This window comes from Alosa alosa, chromosome 6 (assembly GCF_017589495.1).
Source record: "Alosa alosa isolate M-15738 ecotype Scorff River chromosome 6, AALO_Geno_1.1, whole genome shotgun sequence".
Taxonomy (NCBI): domain Eukaryota; kingdom Metazoa; phylum Chordata; class Actinopteri; order Clupeiformes; family Clupeidae; genus Alosa; species Alosa alosa.
Window position 1 is genome coordinate 16,921,156 of NC_063194.1, and position 19,896 is coordinate 16,941,051.

Here is a 19,896-nt window from a genome sequence, read left to right on the forward strand (position 1 = left end):
ACGCACACATATACAGAAAAATGCTCCAAGACCTCTGTGTTTGCTTGTGGATGTACATGTCATACCGTCTACTCAGGAGTAGCGTCTCTGAGGGGGGGAAACAAAATATTCAAGTCCGGTGCCTGCCGTTTCCTCGGGATTTGCCTGCTCCCGTCTTTGAAGTGAGTTTTTTAAGTACTGTAAATGAGCGTGCACTGAAGTAAAATTTGAAACAGTAGTGCAATGGATACAATTAAACAAATAAGATTTTGCATATTTCCTTTAGACAGTGTTACAGTTGTGTATTCGGAAGTATTTCAAAATTTATTTTTGCACATCATTTGTGCAGAATGTTAAATAAATGTTCTGCAGAAAGAGTAATGATTCTTATGCCGCAGTAGTTTTGTGTCCGTTGTTCACAAGTTGGCTGCACTTTTACACAGCATTAGTGAAATATATATTTTGCTATAGGCTATCAAACTTTCAACAATCATAGATTAATACATGCATTGTTTGTGTTTTTGTATAGCTGCCTGAGTGTGTGCTGTTTGTCCAGTTAGCACAGCACAACAGTTGTGAGTTTCTTTTTGTGACAGAAATAGACCTTCATATTGTGAAAATGCTAAAATTATCGAAATAATCATTTGCGCAAAAGTTACACGTAATGTCACAAATTTTAGAGAATTCAGTTCAGTCTTGTTTAATTTGACTTCAAATTAAGCACATCTGCCTCTATTTATATATGCGCCGTTGACATTTCATCAGGCCTAATGTTTCTATTTAAAATGTCATGCTTCGTTATTTTCACGTACAGATATTAATATAGACAATTATTCAGAAAATGCCCCTGACATTAAGTTTTATTTATTCGTTTTGATGTGAGTTAACCATTTTAATAAATTCTTTCTTTCTTCATTCATTCTTATACCATGAACTGTTGGAAATTAGTAAAGCGATGATTTCTTTTTTTTAAGGACAGCAACCTGTTGAATTAATATGACACAACAACATCACATTTTATTGCAGAATACATTCATTCAAATTATTTGTTGTAAGTGACAATTACTTATGCAACGCTTACCTCTGCTGTGATTTTTGATACTCAAGGTTTACCTCATAGTGGTAGGCGAACATCAGTATCAGTAACTGCAGTTGTAAAACAAATTATTTCATTTCATTTAATTTCATTTCATATTTTATATCAGATCAGTCCAAAATTGAACTGTCCTAATTACAACAGAATAATTACAAAACAGTAGTTGAACCTTTACTCCAAGAACACAAATGATGTATTGTAATTCAAATGGTACCCCCTTTTTTGGTATAGTGGAGATGTTGAATTGTGTACATAAGTTAAATGATGGGTCACATTGTCATTCTCTAGGTTTACATTAATAGGCTATTCCATGGCTCTTTTGTGCTCTGCTCCTTTTACACCTGTGGCTCATGCCTTTTCTCTCATTTTTTTGTGGGAAATATCAAGGTGTTAAAGGTGATATATTTTGAGTCAGTTGTGTAACTTTGAGAGGTGTGATTGCTTCTGCAGTTAGTTGAACATTACAACATTTCTGTCATTTTTGTACAAGTTATTGGTCTTTGCAGCTGTCACTTATATGACATTGAATTGAATCAATTGAATTGCATTGTTTATTACATTAATTATGTAAATGCTGTGTTAGGTTGATGTAAGATGAGTTTATTAGACATTTGTAAAACTCCAAATATATATCAGAGAAAATTTCTTATTGGTGCATAACTTTATGTAAATGCTGTGTTAGGTTGATGTAAGATGAGTTTATTAGACATTTGTAAAACTCCAAATATATATCAGAGAAAATTTCTTATTGGTGCATGACTTTATTAAAGTAACAATATATCCTTAAAAAAGGCACATTTGCTGACCATTGTAGTTTAGTGGGCTGCTTTTATAATTGTGAACCATCTGACCTGGATCTTTGCCCTGGCCGCTTGACATGTGACACCGGTGACGCAGTTTGTTGTCCTCCTAGAGGACGGAGTGAGGGTGACTGTTAGGGAATCGAAACTCGTGACTGTTGGGGGTCAAGAGGTCAGTCTGAGTGGGCTTCATGGTCTCATGACCAAATTGTATATAGGTACAGTTGCCCTCGACTCATCCCACCTGATGTTTTTAAGGACTGAAGAGCGGGCTCTTACTGTGACTCACAGAGCAACGTGAAAGTGACATGAAGCTAAGTCAAGAATGAGAGATGTTGCAAAAGAGAGAAGGAGAGAGGAAATAAGAGAGAGGCACAGAAAGACACAGAGCGAAGAGAGATGCATGATGGGACAAATGATGAAACACAGAATTAAAAGAATCTAATATCCTAACAGACAACTGATGCAGAGCTGGGCTGTTTAGGGCGGCTGAATTTGTCTAGGAATGACAGGTTAGCCTTCCTGGGAAGCCTTTTTGCATTTTCACAGAAGCAGAGGGTAAGAAAATGCCAAGAATCACATATTAGGAAGGAAGAGGTGATGTTTTTATGTTTTTATGGGAATGAAGACTCTTATGATAAAGACTGGTATGGGGGAACCATTTAATCAAGATTTCCCCATCTCAGTGTAGCATTTTTGCACACCAAGTAAATATGTATATAGAAAAAAACAAAATGCTTACCTTCTCACTATGTTTCCAGTCAGAAACATTCGTATAGCCCTATAATTTCAGTTTTACTCTGAAAATACAAGATCTGTGTATATAATGCAATTACAGCCAGAAGGCCTCAAGGTGTCCTTTAAAAGAAAAAAAAAGTCTGTCTTCAGTGCACCTGTTCAGGTCCCTGCAGGTGGACGCACTCAACACTCAGCAACTGGTTTCAACAGCTCAGATGAATGTGTCATGTTTGTCTGAGTCGAGCGCAGATGCGATGAACTCTAGATTATTTAAACCTTCCATAATTTAACCACCGACTAGTACAAAGCCAAAGAGTGTTACCCAAAAATCTCCGTACAGGGCCGAATGTCGTGCGTGCAGTGCATTGGGGACTTCAGTGGTGGAAATGTGAATGACGGATGTTGCAATCAGAGGGGATGTAAGTCACTGTTTGAATGTAAGACCATCACCTGTGTCCCAGTTACCCCCGAAGTCTGTGCTAATTGAGATGAATATTAATGATTAAGCCACAATTAACATACCAGGCCATCTTCAAAGGGTTAATAAAACTAATTCTGCATTCCATAACCCTCACTGACCTTTTTTTCCCTTTCCGCCCATCTTTTTTAATAAATTGATGCAGCTGTGTGACGCTTAAATAGGTTCCCCCTCTTTTCCTTGAGTGTCTGTGGCTGCCATGAATCCTGTCTTTGTGCTGATACCACTGAATTTCCTATTCTTTTGTGCTCTTTTTTGCATGGGGGTGGTGGTGATGGTGGGGTGGTGTACGTTGGTTGGGTGGTAACAGTGGCAGGGGCTAGAACTTGGACAGGGTTCCTATGCAGCTGGGGAGTGTGTGAGGTGGGATGATGGGGTGGGGTGGGGGATGTAGGATGGGGGGGGGGTCTTATGGGTGGAGAGGGGGAGACTGAGAGAGAGAGAGAGATGGGGAGGGGGCGTTTTGCATTGCGGGTCCCATGAATGCTCCATTGTATGACTCTCTTCATATCTACACAGGGCTGGCCGAAGGGAAGAATCCAGTTACTTCAATTGTGTGAGGGGGGCACATCTAAAGGAAATTGATAGGGGGCTGAGGGAGGGATTTGGGCAGAAGCATGAGGTAAAGAGAGAAAGAGTTTGGTTACCTGACTTTATCTCCGGTAGTATTTTGAAATCGACCAGTTGCTGTGTGTGTTTTTTTTTTGCCTTTTTCCACCCTGAGAGAATCCTGCAGGTGTTATCACCATGGCAACCGGTGAGATCAGGCTGCAGTGTCTCTGGAGAGGGATGTTTTTGGGGTTGTTTTTGTATTCGTTAAAACCTCCCATTTCTGTTAGTGATATTATACCCTGTTAGCTTATATAGTATCCTGCTAGGTTATCTTAAGGACAGACATGTATGAGATTATTTATTAACAGAATTCTAATTACTGTATATCCTGTGCTATGTCCCCAAATCTAGCCCGGGTTTTTATCCTAATGAACTGGTTGGCATGCCATGAAACTTCAGCAGTCAAACCAAGGCCATAATCATAAACTACTTTGAGGGGAACATGTTCCCCCAATATTCAACTATGCTCAACATGTCCCCCCATTTAAGGGCATAAATTGTTATGCTACAATAGCCTGTCACTCTCGGCTGTCCAAAATAATCACTAGCTGTGGTAGCCTAATCACAAATTGTTAACTAAACTGTTAATAAATTATTTAGGCCTGCGTAACTAGCCACCAGCCAATCGTGTACATGTAAGATCAGTTAATGTTCCTATTAATTGTAGATGGGACATTTAATGTTGTAACACCATACCAACACCAATACTTATACAGTGCAATGTATGCAAACTATACAAACTGAATATATTCTGTCATCAGTTTATCTCATATTTCATAGCTAATTCTAACATTACATTCAAATACGTCATGTGAGGTCTGTCAATTGCACGTTTCTCACAGTCAATGCATGAGACTAGTTCAGCAAAGACGTGGTTAAACTCTAAGAACAACATGAAAGGTTACAAAACTGGCACAACAGGGTTTGTTCTTTAAAGGGACTTCTAGGGACGTTTTTTTGTCGAAACTACCCCCTCCCATACTGGTTTTTTTTTACAGTTGACCTTGGGTTTTGCCATATCTGAAGAAATCAAAACACAATAATGGATTATCTAATTCCTGTGCTCGGAATGGATTCCTCTGGCTTTTGTCTGAGAGGTTCACAGACACACAAGCTGGCCTATCAGGCTCATCATCTCTGTCATGTACATGAGTCAGTCATACTCTAGAAACTTCTATTGATACTGAAAAGATGACAGATGACAGACAGACACAATTAAACACACCAACAAAAGCATCCACACATACACACACACACACACACACAAACACAAACACACACACACACACACACACACACACACACACAATCGCGAGGCAATAACTGTGCAACATGAAAGGGATGCGGTAACACTAACAAGCAAAACCCAATCAATGTTAACTATGCAACATTTTATTGTAAATTAATTTTCCTTACAATGCTAAGGTGTCATCATAAAGATGTAAAGATAAAGAAACATACTCTGTCAATAGGTAAGGCATCTGTTAGCCTGTCTACAGCATGCCTACTCATCAGCACAGACTTGTTGCTCATCAGCCAATCATGGTGGTCACTGCAAGCAAACTTGTGTTGGAGAATCGATGTCGACCACAGGAACGGAGCCTTTCTCTTATCATTTGAGATGTCAACTAAAAGTTATTATCAGCAGATTTTTGAAAAGCTTTTAAGAGAAAATGTTTAGTTAAAAAAACATTTAGATAAAAAAAAGTATGAGAAGGAGAGAGGGAGCGCAGATGATGATGCCAATTGGGCAGCAATAGAAGGTAGCATGGTCGAGTGAGAGAAGGAGCAAAGAAGGAATAAGAACTCCTCCAGTTAAAAAGTGTCATAGCCTACTCTAGGGTGCAGTTGTTTTGGCTTTAATACTGTTTACTCGATCACATTGAACCATGATAATCTGGCCACACATGTTTTTACATAGAAAATACGACTAAACTTTGCCCCAATATCTGGACGTTGCATTTTTCTATATCAATGCATACATGTTTGTTCATATCATTATAGTTATGGTTGTAATTGATTTTGCTTTTTATGTATCCCTAATCAATGCCATTAGATTACAACACAATGAGGGGAAGAGCAGGGCTATGGAACACTATTAATATTTTAAAAAAAAAGTATATATAAACATAATGACATCAATATAGTGACTCTATGGCTACGACCTTGAGTCAAACAAACTTTAAGAGTCACTCACATCTCACAGACAGTGTCTTTCTAAGCCTTTACAAGAGTGCAGTCCAGTTTTTGGTTCATTAGACACACAGGTGTGATGGGATAGATTTACACCTTCAGTTGAGGACACAGAGGAGCATTTTCTCCCTGTTTGCTCCCCACCTCCTAGGGGACCGCTTCCTCTGATTGTATCTTAACTAATGTCCATGTAGAGCTGAGAGTTGGGTTGTGTACTCTTCCCTTGTTTCAGAGACACTCCATTTAGCTTTAGTTTAGGCTGGAAGTCTCAGGACATGTGAGCAGCCATTCTAATTCTTCACCATTCATTACCCAGCTGCAACCCTTGCAGTTCTATCTCTCTCTTTCTCTCTCTCTCTCTCTCCCTCCCTCCCTCTCTCTTTCTCTCTCTCTCATCCTCACTCTCTTCATTACGCTTCTCTCTCTTTTCTTCTTTGTTGCCTTTTCTCCAGCCATTTATTCCTTCTCCTTAGCCCTCTTCCTGTCACTCTTTCTGTCACTCTCTCCATTCCCTTTCTTTCACTCTTTCAGTCTGCTTGCCTTGCTCTTGGCGGCCACAAAGGCATAAACACTGACTGCAGCTGTGTGAGACATGCAGGGACATTAAGGACAGAGAGAGAGAGCGGAGAAGTCATAGGAGACGAGCACAGGGGAAGATGGAGAGATGATGTCATTGGAGTTTGGTACTGGTCCTGTCTGGTTCAAAACAAAATACCAGCCTTTGGCCATAAACTTGCATACATTGTTGTTGTGAGTTACTGCAGACATCTTGGTGCGTGTGTGTGTGTGTGTGTGTGTGTGTGTGTGTGTGTGTGTGTGTGTGTGTGTGTGTGTGTGTGTGTGTGTGTGTGTGTGTGTGTGTGTGCGTGAGAGAGAGAGAGAGAGAGAGAGAGAGAGAGAGAGTGTGTGTGTGTGTGTGTGGTGTGGTGTGGTTAGAGTGATTCTGGTTGTGTGTTGTCAGTTCTGATGGTATTCAGGAATCTTAATCTTTGAGTGCATAATAGAGGCAGAGGCAGAGGGACAATGAAAGATATTACGGCATAAAGATGGAATGAGATGCAAGGGACGTGGAGCCTGAGTCATTTGCAGTGAAATGCATAAAATGATGCAGAAGCATTCACAAGAGGACAAAAGTGTCTTTATTACTGTGGCTGCGCACTCAGACAAGGGCAAGTTCCCTGAATGTCTTGCCCTTTGACACTGCCTTCATTCCCAGTGGTGTGAATAGACCATGAAGAAAATATAGTCTGATCCTCAACATGGACCACTTTTTACATGATATTATAGTTATTTCAAGGGTTTAAAGTCAAGAGCTCAGACTGATGGAAAACAATGTATTATATTGCAAAGACTCAAGAGCAGATTGTTCAATGCCAGCTTTTAATGACATAGGCTAGGCTACATCTAATTTTATAAGGCAATTTACAACATTTAAATGTTGTAAACATAATGCCATTTTCACCATTGGCTTCATTAGTTTGGACTTTGAGTCTTGGAGTGTAATCAATGATCTAAAATTCCACAAAAAATTTTTCAATATCCCCACCCTCAAATCAAAAGTCATCAGGCATAACCCCATGTCAGGCCTTTTGACGCAACTGTCACTTACATGAACAAAGCAGAATGAAAGAGGTTCATCTGAGTGAATTTGGGAGGGGGTAGAACAGTGTAACGTTGTGTATGAGGATGTGGGAGCGGGTGTCTGACTGTACCCCTGCTGAATAAGCGGCTGACATCTCCTCTGATAATTACACACACGCTGTGTTCCTCATGACCCCGCATAATTAACACGCCTGAGGCAGGAAAAGAAACTTTGATGGCTGCTTTACTGATGAGTGCAGCTACTCGGGTGCCTGTTGCTCTTTATTGAACCGTACCGCGGTTCCCTTGTTTGGAGGCTTTCTCTGGTAAATTACATCGCAAACAGATCCCCTGCTGCGATTCTTGAGATGGAGATAGGGAACATACTGCTCAAGGGCTGTCATTTGCACCTAATTAGTTTAGGCTAATATAGCTGGCGATTACTGCAGGACTTAACGCCACCTATTATTTACGGTTCTGTAGGGAATTATCTGGCAACATTTCATTGGCCAGATGACTTATTTGCTTGGTGTATTTTGCTTGGTGTTTATTTGCTTGCCCCTATTTTGTAAGTGTAATGTTGTGTAGGCTTATATCACACCATTTGCTGTTGTTGTTTGATCATTTGATCGTTCAAATACACCACAGAGCACATCACATTTTTTCACATTAGCCTATACTTCTGAGCACGGAGAAAATCATGTGTAGCCTAGTTTTATGTCATTCAGGCCGCCTGAGGCCGATATTTTCAAACTGATTCTATCCTCGATTTGACAGGCTGAGTGCATAGGCCTACGGTAGGCTACGGATTCTGATCCAGCCGAGATGAGACCTTACATTTTTGCAGGCAACTTAACAAGAAAAATAGCCTAAAATATAAAACATGAAATTACAGAAATGTGTATAATGTTTGGCCTAATTTTGAAGATGGATAGGCCAATTTTTAAAGACCAAATGAAAATGAAAAACCTCAAGGCCACAGTGAACTTCTCAATTAGTCAGCCTGCATAAACAGGTCACAAATGTTTTAAAACAAAAGTTTTTATTGACTGATCATTTGGTCATCAGTTCATTGATTTGATCATTACTATTGCTTAATTCAGTTTGAATTTAGAAAAGCTCATTTATCAGGATAAATGATTAACGAATGAAAAAGAAATCATGAGGCATACATGTATTAATCAGACATGCTAGAACTAGAACTAGTTTAACAGTCGCCTAATCACAGTTGCCAGAGGAATACTAATCACAGTTGCCAGAGGAAAACGAAGGAAGGCATGCACCCACTGTATGTTTTACTTACAAATAGTCCAAATGATTATTTGGATTGGATTGTAAAATATGGATTTATGTGGCCTAATCTCTTAATATCTCAAAACTAAAAGCAAAGGTCTGTTTTTACCAGGAATATGGATTTATTTAAGATCACTCAAATCAGATATGATTAAGCAGGAGCTATTCTCAAATCTTTTGAAGTGGATTTCCCCAACTCTCTGCATCAACTTTTGTCTAAATTAAACCATTAATATATTGCTGAGATTTCCCATAACATAAAGCAGAAATATCCCATTGGATTTTTAACTGTCCCGAGCAGTATCTTTTCAATGTTTTTCCTTTCCATCTTTTCAGAAAAGTCTTTTTATTTTATTCAGCAGATAAAAGAGGTTAGTTTAGACGCCTCTTCTCAGTGTAGAACCCTTACTGTCTCTGGCCTGTGGTGTTGCCCTCAGCTTTCCCAGAGTGCATGGCAGCGGATGTGACTGACTGTGGATGTGCCTTCTGGCTGTATAGTTAAAGAGTGTCTGAGTGCTGAGGCATTGGGGCGCATTGTACCATAAACACCATGCTCCTTTAGTTTAAGACATTAGCCTATATTATTTCCACACCATGGTGAACACCATTTAGCTTAATTGTTGTACTCAAATTGATTGAATCAGGTTGAGAGCTGTTGATGAAAAACATTTGGTTTGGATGTCTGTGCAGTCACAGGATTGTGTCAATCAATTCGTTGATTTTTTGGTGGTAATTCAAATAAAACAGTTATCATCATGCTCCAGGAAAAAAACTTCTTGTGTCAATTCTTAAATGAAAAGAAAAAACACAAACGGAAAGGTTCAAGTTTAACAATTATTCAAGCTGTTTGCTAGGTCTATTGGACTATGTGTGCTGTCAAATTCATCTGACATGCAGCCATAAGCAGACTTAGACAGGCTGGTATTTTTGTACATCTGACTAAAGCCAAAAGGGTGAGCAACATTCTTAAGATTATATGATGATCTTGATTACAAAAATATGTCACTTTAAGATGTGCGAAGAACATTTCATACAGAGTAGTATGCCAAGAAACAACTTAGTTGATGTTATTGAGCACCTAACCCATAGCTAACAGATTTCCTTTTCACAGATTAAAATGGTCTTTCACAGATTAAAAAGTTATTTCTTTCTTTCTTTCTTTCTTTCTTTCTTTCTTTCTTTTTTTCTTTCTTCAAGTATCTTGTTTAATTGGTATCTTCTTTATTTGTAAGCTGTTAAGACATATGTGTGCCTTAAAACATTTTGATTGGGGAGATTAATGAGATGATTCCTAATGCAATCATGAGATTATTAATTAGGCTATTAGATGTAACTGGTGTGTTTCATGTGAGATATGAGTCAATTGAGGGCCCTCTTGTGTATTTTGCTGGTATTGCTCAATATTTGATGCAGACTCTGAGATGTAGTGTGATCCCCTGTCAACATTTAACAATAGCTATTTAATGAATGACACGACTATTTCCTGAGTTCTGGGTCATACATTAAACTGATTTGAGGCTGAACTTTAAGTCATTATTATAAAATAATCAATGGAGAAATTGGAAGAGCACATATTTTTTATTAATTTTATCCATTAAAATTATTATTTAAACCAAATGCTATTGGTTGGGAAGGAGATTTTGGTGCTCATTTGTGGTCGGAGGTGATTGTGCAAGAATCAACACTGGGCACTCATATTTCATGGTCAGTATTGATGCTGAGTCCTCCTACATGGCCTAGAGATTGTCCAGCTTTGTCCAGGCTGGATCTAGCTCTCTCTGAGGTGCCAAGAGGCAGATGCTGCCCACTTCCTCCTCTCGTTCGTTCTCTACATATCTCATCACCGGTCATGTGTTGCATCCTCATACCGTTGGAGTCACTCTTATTTATTCTCAAAGCATCCTTTAACGTCAGAGCACAGTCAACTTAGTTTCTTCAGACCTGTTGGATTGGATTTCTCCATTCTCTGCTTTCCATGAAGCGGGTCTTTCCCATCTCTGAGAACGTGACGCACTGATGTCATCCTGGCAAGATTGTTGTGTACCTCATTCCCTTCCTTCTCTGCATTTCTGCAGATGTTGTTGCCATACAGTGTGTGTGTGTGTGTGTGTGTGTGTGTGTGTTTGTGTGTGTGTGTGTGTGTGTGTGTGTGTGTGTGTGTGTGTGTGTGTGTGTGTGTGTGTGTGTGTGTTTGTGTGCGTGCATGGAACGGGTAGGTCAGCAAGAGGGAGCAGAGAGACTGGAGACGAGCCGGAGGAAGACGGAGGAGAGAAAGAGAAAAAAAAACGAGTCACTTTCCAATCATGAGTTCTTCTCGGAACATTGAATTAAGCAGCGTGAAAGGGTGGGGGCCTCGGGGGGTCTGAGGGCGGCCGCAGAGATGCCCGAATGAAAGGCCCCGTTGTTGGTGGCCAGGCTGGGGAGATGAAAGGGGAGAGGGAGATGGAGAGTTCGTCGGTGGCAACCCCCTCTCCCATCGCCTCCTCGCCCCGCGGCCCTCCCGCGCTGGGCCCATGTGAGCCTGGGTTCAAACACAGGGCCCCCAGCTGCTCTCGCACAGCCTCTCCGAGCCAGCCGTGCTCAGACACTCACAAAACCTATACACACCACAGATGCACATGTATATACAAACACACACCCATATAGGGATGCAAATATATGTTAACACACACAGATGAACATTATTCTCTTTAACACACATGTGTACACAATCAGTGTAGATACACTCCAATAGAAAATCACATGCTTTTATTTAGGACGAACTCATATTGTTATGTCCATATAAATATTAGCTCAACAAAGCAACGCTAAGCATGCTTGAATATGCTGATGCTATACAATACTAGGGAAGGTACGTTTTACATGCACAGAGACATGCCCTGATAACAGGTCATCCCCTCACTGGTGTATTGCTTCCGCATTTTCTCACAAACGCAGGTTTATGTCCACATACTTACCCTTTGCTATGCACCAGTAATTATAATAGAATCTTCTAGGTAATGGACGGTTCATTTCTGCCCACTGGAAATGCTTGTCTCCCTGCTGACCAACTGCTGTGGCTCTAGAACTGTTGCAGACAAGCACTGACACAGTCTTGAGCAGAAATGACATCAGTCTTAGTGCATTCAAGCACAACAATGCACTCGCTGTCCACACTAGCACCAGAATGGGAAAAATGTGCTGCTACAGCAAGGCATTTATGAGGCTGATAACATTTCCACGCACCACCTCAATGGGGGCGTAATTATTGATTTAATTCGTTTTTGGATGGCATGTTTATCAATGTCATTGAGTCTAGCATTTATTTTAAAATACAAGTTAGTGGAAATTGAGTCGCAGTGGTGGTGGACTGTGGTGTTGACATGCAACTTTGTATAAGAGAGAGTCTTCTGGAGAGACAGCTAACTTGTTTCAGGGCTGCTTAGTTGCACACTTGATTCAACATTGTGCATCAGTCAAACACACACTGAATCAAAGACAGCTCTCATGAAATGATCTGGTTTAACATTTCATGTCATGTCAAATGCCTTTCTACATTATTATATGACTGGAATGTGTACGTAGATTAACTGGAATTTAGTCTGTGTGATTGATGGAATAGAACGGAAAAGAGCATTGTACATTTGCTTTGGTTCTACACTGTGAGGTACACAAAAGGAAACACATATGGTGAAATATGCCTAAAAGCTGGGCAGTTTATTCAGGGTTTGCTCGGAAGAAATTCACAGTGATCGTGTGCATTACTAACAACATCTGACAAGTGTGGTGCCTGACATGACCAAAATGCTGCTTGGGGGACACAACAGCAGCAGCTGACAATAACAGCAGAATATTACGTAAAAGTCATAATCTCAGTCATGACATTTGAATGTCTTCGTTTTATCTTAAGACAAGCCATAGCTACCCTTAGAAGCATTTTCTTCCTCTTTGTTTTGCTATTGTATTGTTTCCTTTGGGGAAAAATAGAAACATTGTGTCAAGCAGGCGTTTCTATTTCATGCCAAAATTCTAATGAATTTAGACTGTTTTTTTTGTACTCATTCTGTGTTCTTTGAAGAAAATATGCAAAGATGTTCCTCACTGTTATCATCAACTGGTGATCTAGCATACCTGATTTCTCTTGGTGAATATGTAATTTAATTTAACTTGACCTAATTAACTATGTCAGACTTATAGAGCTCCCATATTTGTTTCTTTAAAGATAAAGTTATGAATGAACGGATGGCATCACTGAATATGCAGTTGGCCTCTGTATATGTCTGGGATCTCATTATAACCAGTCATTTCCTAATGTAGAAACCTTCTTCCTCCTTCCTATAGGCTAAAGGAACTTGTGAGGAATTTCCCTGTTATTTACTTTCACGTACAATATTGACTCAAATGAGACGTTATTCAACTGTAATGTGTTTGACCAGTGGGTGAGACACAGGGGCAGGTAAACAGGGAGGAGCGTTCCACATTCGGTCAGTTCAGCCTCCCCCTTCACCTGAAAGTATGTGGGGAATCTGAAACCGTATACGTGTGGTGTCTCACCTGAGAGGAGAGGAGAGGGGTAGAAGGGGGTAGGAGACCCACAGGAGAGGGACAGCCACGGACAGAAAGCTGGGTGGATTATAGTGGACCTGATCAGTATAAGCTTTGTAAGCATTACGGGATGGCAATAAAATAAAAACTTTAAACCACATAGACAGACAAAAAAGAGTGGAGAACATGAGAGAAAGAGAGAGAGAGAGAGAGAGAGAGAGAGAGAGAGAGAGAGAGAGAGAGAGATCACTGCAGCCGCCCACAGCTGCAGAATTAATGGGTGAGCTGGGGGTATTTTGGGGCACTTTAGGGCTGGAGGATAGATGAAGGAATGAGGGACATGTCACAGACATGAATCACTGGGATCACAGAGCAACAAAGAGCAGGAAAAAGTGATGGAGGGTCGTCAGGATCAGTCAGGGAGCAGTGCTGAACGGGACCACAACAGGAAGCCACCGACCAGTCATGGACCCAAGGCAGAGAGACGGGTGAGGGGTGAAGACTAACAGGAAAGAAGACAAGAAAGAGAGAGAGAGAGAGAGAGAGAGAGAGAGAGAGAGAGAGAGAGATGGAAAAGGGGTGAGTGATGGAGGCAAACCCAGCCCATAATTAGCACTGCAGTGGGCAGTTATGGGTCACACAATGAATCTCTGTTGACTACAGGCATTTCACAGCAGAAACAATGCACAATAGAATCACTATGGACCCCCTCCCTCCCCACCACCACCACCCATAATGGCCATCATGTTGCCTCCCCCATATCCCCCCTCTTTTTACCAGCCCACAAACCGAGCCCACCAACTAATAAAGCTGATAGCCTGAAGGGCTGGGGCTGTGAATTGGCTCCCCTGCGACCAAAACCTTTTTATCTGTCTGGTGAAATGTCCCAGCTCTTTTCCAAAGGTTAAAAAGTCTAACTTCATCCCATTTTCAAAGATAGTATCAAAACATGGATCGTGTGAGTGCCCCTGTAAAAAGGATAGGGTGGGGTGAGGGGGTAGGTTGTTACTAGAACTATGGAGGAGAAAAGGGAAATGGCTTATTAAACCAAAATGGAGGATGATATTTTAACTTCATTAAAATTAAATGGCCTGTGTGATTTAATTATGGAATAGGAGCTCAAAAAAATGTAAGAGTTTATCCCTCTTTATTTTAAGAGAAGGGGTTTTCCTGTCTCCGTAATGGTGATTTGGGCATGTCCGACGCAATGTTTTCCAATTTAGCCATCACGTGACTTCTGCGAGGTCCAGTTGTGTCTGGATGGGACCTTTGTCATGAGTCGTGTGTCAGCATTCTTCATACATTCTGGGTGATTTGTGAACATGTCACTTCATGTTCAGCTCTAAATCAATACAGTAAATTACAGCATGGTTACCCGGAATGATGCAACGACATCTGGAGCTGTGGACATTTTCTTGTCGATATTGAAATGTTTTTGTTTGTTGTTTTTTTGTTGTCTTATAGTGGCACCCAACCAAAGTTGTATCAGCTTACTATATTTGCAGAAATATGACCACTGCATATTTCCAGAGTCTCAGAGTCAATTTCCCTATCAGCTGTGGATCAATTCAACACAGGAAAATGTGATTACTTTAGTAGTTCATTCATTCATTTTTTTTTCATTTCTTCTAAAGGGCAAAAAGTCATCATTTTGAGATCACACAAACTCTTGACTCATACATTACTATGTTTCCATGAGGTTTTCTAAAGGTTGTACAAAGGTTTTATGAAATACATAAAAACACTGCTTAAAAGTAAAACTGTATAAATGTGGCTTCTTTTTCATTTGATGCAATGCCTGATTATTATTTAAAATACAAGATTCTACATAAAATTAAAGTTACAATACAATTTGGACTATTTATAACAACTTGACAGTCTAAATGTTACTGGAGATGTTTGCTTCAAATGTGAGATATAGAAGCCAGAAGCAGGCAAGACTTACAAGTTTTTGAGGATTTGGTTCTAATTACTCTTTTTATTTGAATCATATGACCATCCTCTGTCATTCCAGTTATCTGATAGAGATATTTTGAATAGTTACGGGAAAGGACAAAACAGACAAAGAAGAAAAACACAATATGTCACTTCATGTCTTGATTTCAAGCAGTTCTGCCCCCTGTAAGCACTGAACTCCTAATGGATGGCTTCACAACTCTCATGCATCAGTTCGGAACAGTTACAGTTTTTCTCAGTCGCTTTGGTGCTTTTCTTACATCACTATTTACATTTGCACAGCAGTTAGTGCATTTCTCAAAACAATTAGTGCAACCTGCAAAACCTAGTGGATAACCTGCAAAAGCACATCACTTGCTCAAAATTGATAGTCCATTCCTCAAAAGTAAGTATTTATGTCAATGAAACTGCCAGTGTCATCAAAATGAGAAGTCTTGACACCATCGTTTATGAACAAGATAGTCAAATGGCTTTGTCATGTTTTCATTATGGCAGTTTATTCTCTCAGTGTTTTCCCATGCAAAAAAGGTCAGAACTCGGTGACACTACCTGAACATGCTCAAGACAGCACTATACAGTATGTGTACAGCCATTTGAAAACTAAAGTTAGAAATTGCTGTAGTTAGGAGAGTAAGTGAGTACAAGACACTAAATATGTACGTTTCACATTTTTACTGTATATGCTCTTTGCAATTCTACAGCATTGTGACAGAATTTGATAACTAGTTCACCAATTTTGTATGTAATGACTCAAGCAATGAAATGAAGACTAGTTTTATTGGGAACGACTATTCAGCATTCATAAGTATAGTTCATTTTGACTGACACGACAAAGCAACTGATACATGTCCAAAAGCATTTGCAATTTGTTCAGAGGAAGGAGAAATTGCTACTATGATGTGCACAAATGACTAAATGTTGTGGAGGTTGAACTAATAGTCATGAGAATTTTCATTCTGATCTGAGAAAAGCACCAAAGCGACTGAGAAAAACTATAATTAAATGGAGTTCTCCATAACTGTGTTTGGTGGGCAGACCATGTTTGAGAGGCTGCACTTGTACTGAGGTACAGCAGGACTGCCTGCTTTCTCTTATATTTTTGCCTCATCTTGCCCATCTCCCTCTTTCCCCGGGATTGTAATGAGCTTGGGGTCTTCAGTGGGAGGTCACCAGATGTCAACCGTGACAGCTAAGATCAGAGCTTTCAGCCCCAACCCACGACCACCCCTTCTTTTCAACTTTTATCACCAACATCAACTCTGAACATTTAATGGGATGGTCTGCTCACAAACGTTCTAGTTTTAAATAAGTCGAGAAAACACACTAAGACGCGCACACACACACACACACACACACACACACACACACACACACACACACACACACACACACATCCACACATACACACACATAATATTTCCAAATGTTTCCAAACTATTGGGAACATTTAAGTGCATTTGTGTTCATGGTAAAGCCAACTATATACCCATGTTGTATTGTGAATAAAATGACTTTCTTCCTCTCCCCATAACAGGTGACAAGGGTGTGGAGAAAACACTAGATCATCAAAAAACAAGCTGAGAAAACTAAAATAGATGGATGAGTGATATCTCATTTGTAATACAAAGCATTTCAAAAAAATAGAATATCATGGAAAAGTTATTTTGTTCCCTGCGATTTATTTCAAAAAGTGAAACTTTCATATAACCTACATTCACACATATGGTGAAATATTTCAAGCCTTCTTTTTGTTTTAATCTTGATTATTCTAATGTTGATGATTACTCTACATCTCATGGAAATCAAAAATCCAGAATCTCAAAATAGTAGAATAGAGAATGTATGATAAAAAATATGTCGACATGAGATCTGCTCTAATCTGCTCTAATCAGCTAATTAAGTCAAAACACCAGCAATGATTTCCCGAGCCTTTAATCTCTCTGTCTATGCATGGCAATGGACTTTTACATGATTTTTTGAGATGCACCTATACATGGAACCAAAGCCACACAATAATCCAGCACATTATTCACTGTTTCAAAGTAATGGGGATGTACACGCATTAGAGGGGCATACTACTGTTGATGAAAACCAAATGCTGCTTAACACAAAATATAACACATCAGACTTTCACAGAGTTTTCAGTAGGCTCCATTTCTCCTACGGTTTTATCCAAGGCTCCCTATATCTGAAAGACTAAAGCTGAATTATGAAGTCGACCACTAGAGGGGGTATGTGTTCTAGAGGCGTGAGTGAGGGAAGAGGGGTAAAGCTTGATTGGAATGTCTTTAGAGCCATCTGGTGGCAACCAAAGGGACAGCAGGGAAAATCATCACATGCCCACTCATGGCCTCCCTAGCTATCTTGATTAAATATTTTCATACAGGAAGATATAACAGGAATAACATACTTTTGATAACTTATGACAAGACTTATGCAATCACTCATGATAGAGGATTGCAGTTTTGCTCTAAGCGTCTATGTTCCCGGCTTACCTGAAACATAAAAACCTCTGTAAAATGGTCTCACTGAGGGATCTGTCGGCTAGTTTGTGTTTTGTTTCTGTTCAATGTGTGTGTAAATGTGTTACATAATGGATTGTGATTTGCATCACCCGAGGCGATGTTATCGATGGTGAAGCACTTTGTTCAAACTGACTGACCAATACAATTAGTCATTTCCATTATCTTGTTCGTGCATATGCCAAAATGGACTCTGTAAAGGAAAATGGGAGGAAACAACCAGGAGAGCCTAAAATTGTTTCCATTCATTGTAACTCGTTATAATAAACTATTTTTGCTGATATTGTAAGGAGTTTAGTTAGGAGTATAGAAACATTTATTGACAAAGCACTAAGGGAAATGTGTGTTTACAAATGCAAGTCACCAAACAGTTTTTAAACATTCCAATATTAAATATTTATTGTCATATTTCATATCAGACGATATAAGTACATAAGGAATAAAGTGCTTACAAGTATTTTGTAATCATTCTTCAAGTCATACACTTTTCAAATTATTGCCAGGTCATTGTTGAGTAACTTTTGGTTTGAGGATGTTACTCCATGCATGGATTTCACTGGTACACTAATGGTCGAGTATTAAAGCAAGAAAAGACAGTTTACATATTTCCTGAAAAAAAAAGCAAAATAACAGCTTTAATTAAATTGTTTCATTCTTATCTAAAAGTTAAACGTTTAGTCCAACTGTTATTCATCCATTGATTGGGAGTTTGATCCTCCCTCTCCCTCCCCCCTAAACAAAACATCAGAAACCAAGTCATAACAGATCAGATGTAGTAAGGTGGTATATGTGTTGCCTGCTCTTCAGTTTATACAAGTATTTTTGTCGTGAACTCATTTCTAATGCATGTTAACTTCTCTTGGTTGAAGCAAACACACTCCACTGCAGGTCACCAATATCTGAACAAAAAGGGAGACCAATTAAAAAACAACCAAATAAATAAATACACAGCAAATACCTAAAGTTTGGGTGTTAAAATGTTATGTTCTCAAATGAATTCTATAAGCCTTACAGCTGAAATTTAAGATGTTTTTATACATGTTGAATTCTGGTCACTCACTCAAATACTGAAAAACATTTTTTTTTCAGGTGCAAAAGCAAAAACGTGAAACTGATTCAAGAAATATCGAATATTCAAAATATCTGTCCAAAGAAATTAATAAGTGTTAATAAGTAATTAAGAAGTGAACTCACTGAGAAATGAGCATAACATGAGCAAAACCGATTTTCTCATTTTAACAGTAATAAGCCTGTTTCTCCCAACAACAGTGCAACATTGGAGAATTGCCATTTTCATCAGTACAAAAATAAAACAAACAAAATTCAGTCACAGACTGCATTACCCCCATCTGTCTAGACATGGCTGTGTCCAAGTACATTCTTCAACAGAATTAGACTCCTCACTAAATACAGACATAGTAAAACATAGTAAAAACAATTAGACATTGAGCAAAGACCTTAAAGTAATCATATAGACAAAATTGATTGTGTAAATTAATCAAAAGTGTCCTGCCTTTACTTTTCCTCATCTAAACAAAGCTTTCACCTTCCATCTTGAAATATCAAAAGGATATCTTTCTTAAGTAATATACTACTACACTGAATCTCTTTGACTGAGCCCAGCTGCTTTCAGATGGTCTGTTTAAGGTTTGTTTTTGTTTTTTTTGTTCACACATATGGGCTTTTATCCCCAGACACAAAACAACAGTCACCAGAGACATTTTGAGAGCTAAGTAGTTGCAATTAAAGAATAATTCCTGTAAAGAAAAAAATGTTTTTTTTTTTTCAGGAAGACACTGCCCATGGTGTCAACCATGTTTTTTTTTATAACATCAAGAAATCAGAGATTGTTATTTAAATGTAGTCAGTCTGAAAGAAACACAACTGGAAAACAATGTCTACAGGCTTGTCGAATTGTTTTAGCTGTTAGAATCAGCAAATGCTCTCTTTCTCTCTTTGTCTCATCTATATGATAAAAGTCCTGGTTGAAATGGTTGTTTATCTCCTCTCACAGAAGGAGTGATTCATATCTTGTATCGTATGTCATGATCTCTCTTTTGCTTGTGCAGAACAAAACAAAGAAGATCAGAAAGAATTACTCCAAGCAAATACCATAAATAGATC

At 39.2% G+C, this 19,896-nt stretch overlaps 1 protein-coding gene and 1 long non-coding RNA gene across 3 annotated transcripts in view; one reads left to right on the forward strand and one right to left on the reverse strand.

Moving 5' to 3' along the window:
- The window catches only part of LOC125296254, a 20,607-nt gene continuing 711 nt past the window's right edge, over positions 1-19,896 (forward strand). The window contains exon 1 of the long non-coding RNA XR_007193723.1: positions 1-161. This is a non-coding gene — a long non-coding RNA (uncharacterized LOC125296254). The remainder of the gene's footprint in view (positions 162-19,896) is intronic.
- The window catches only part of kcnj4 (potassium inwardly rectifying channel subfamily J member 4), a 10,523-nt gene continuing 10,433 nt past the window's right edge, over positions 19,807-19,896 (reverse strand). For both annotated transcript variants that reach the window (XM_048246055.1, XM_048246054.1), the window contains exon 3: positions 19,807-19,896. This exon is cut by the window's right edge and continues 2,197 nt beyond it. The gene's annotated coding sequence lies outside the window, so the exon portion shown is untranslated.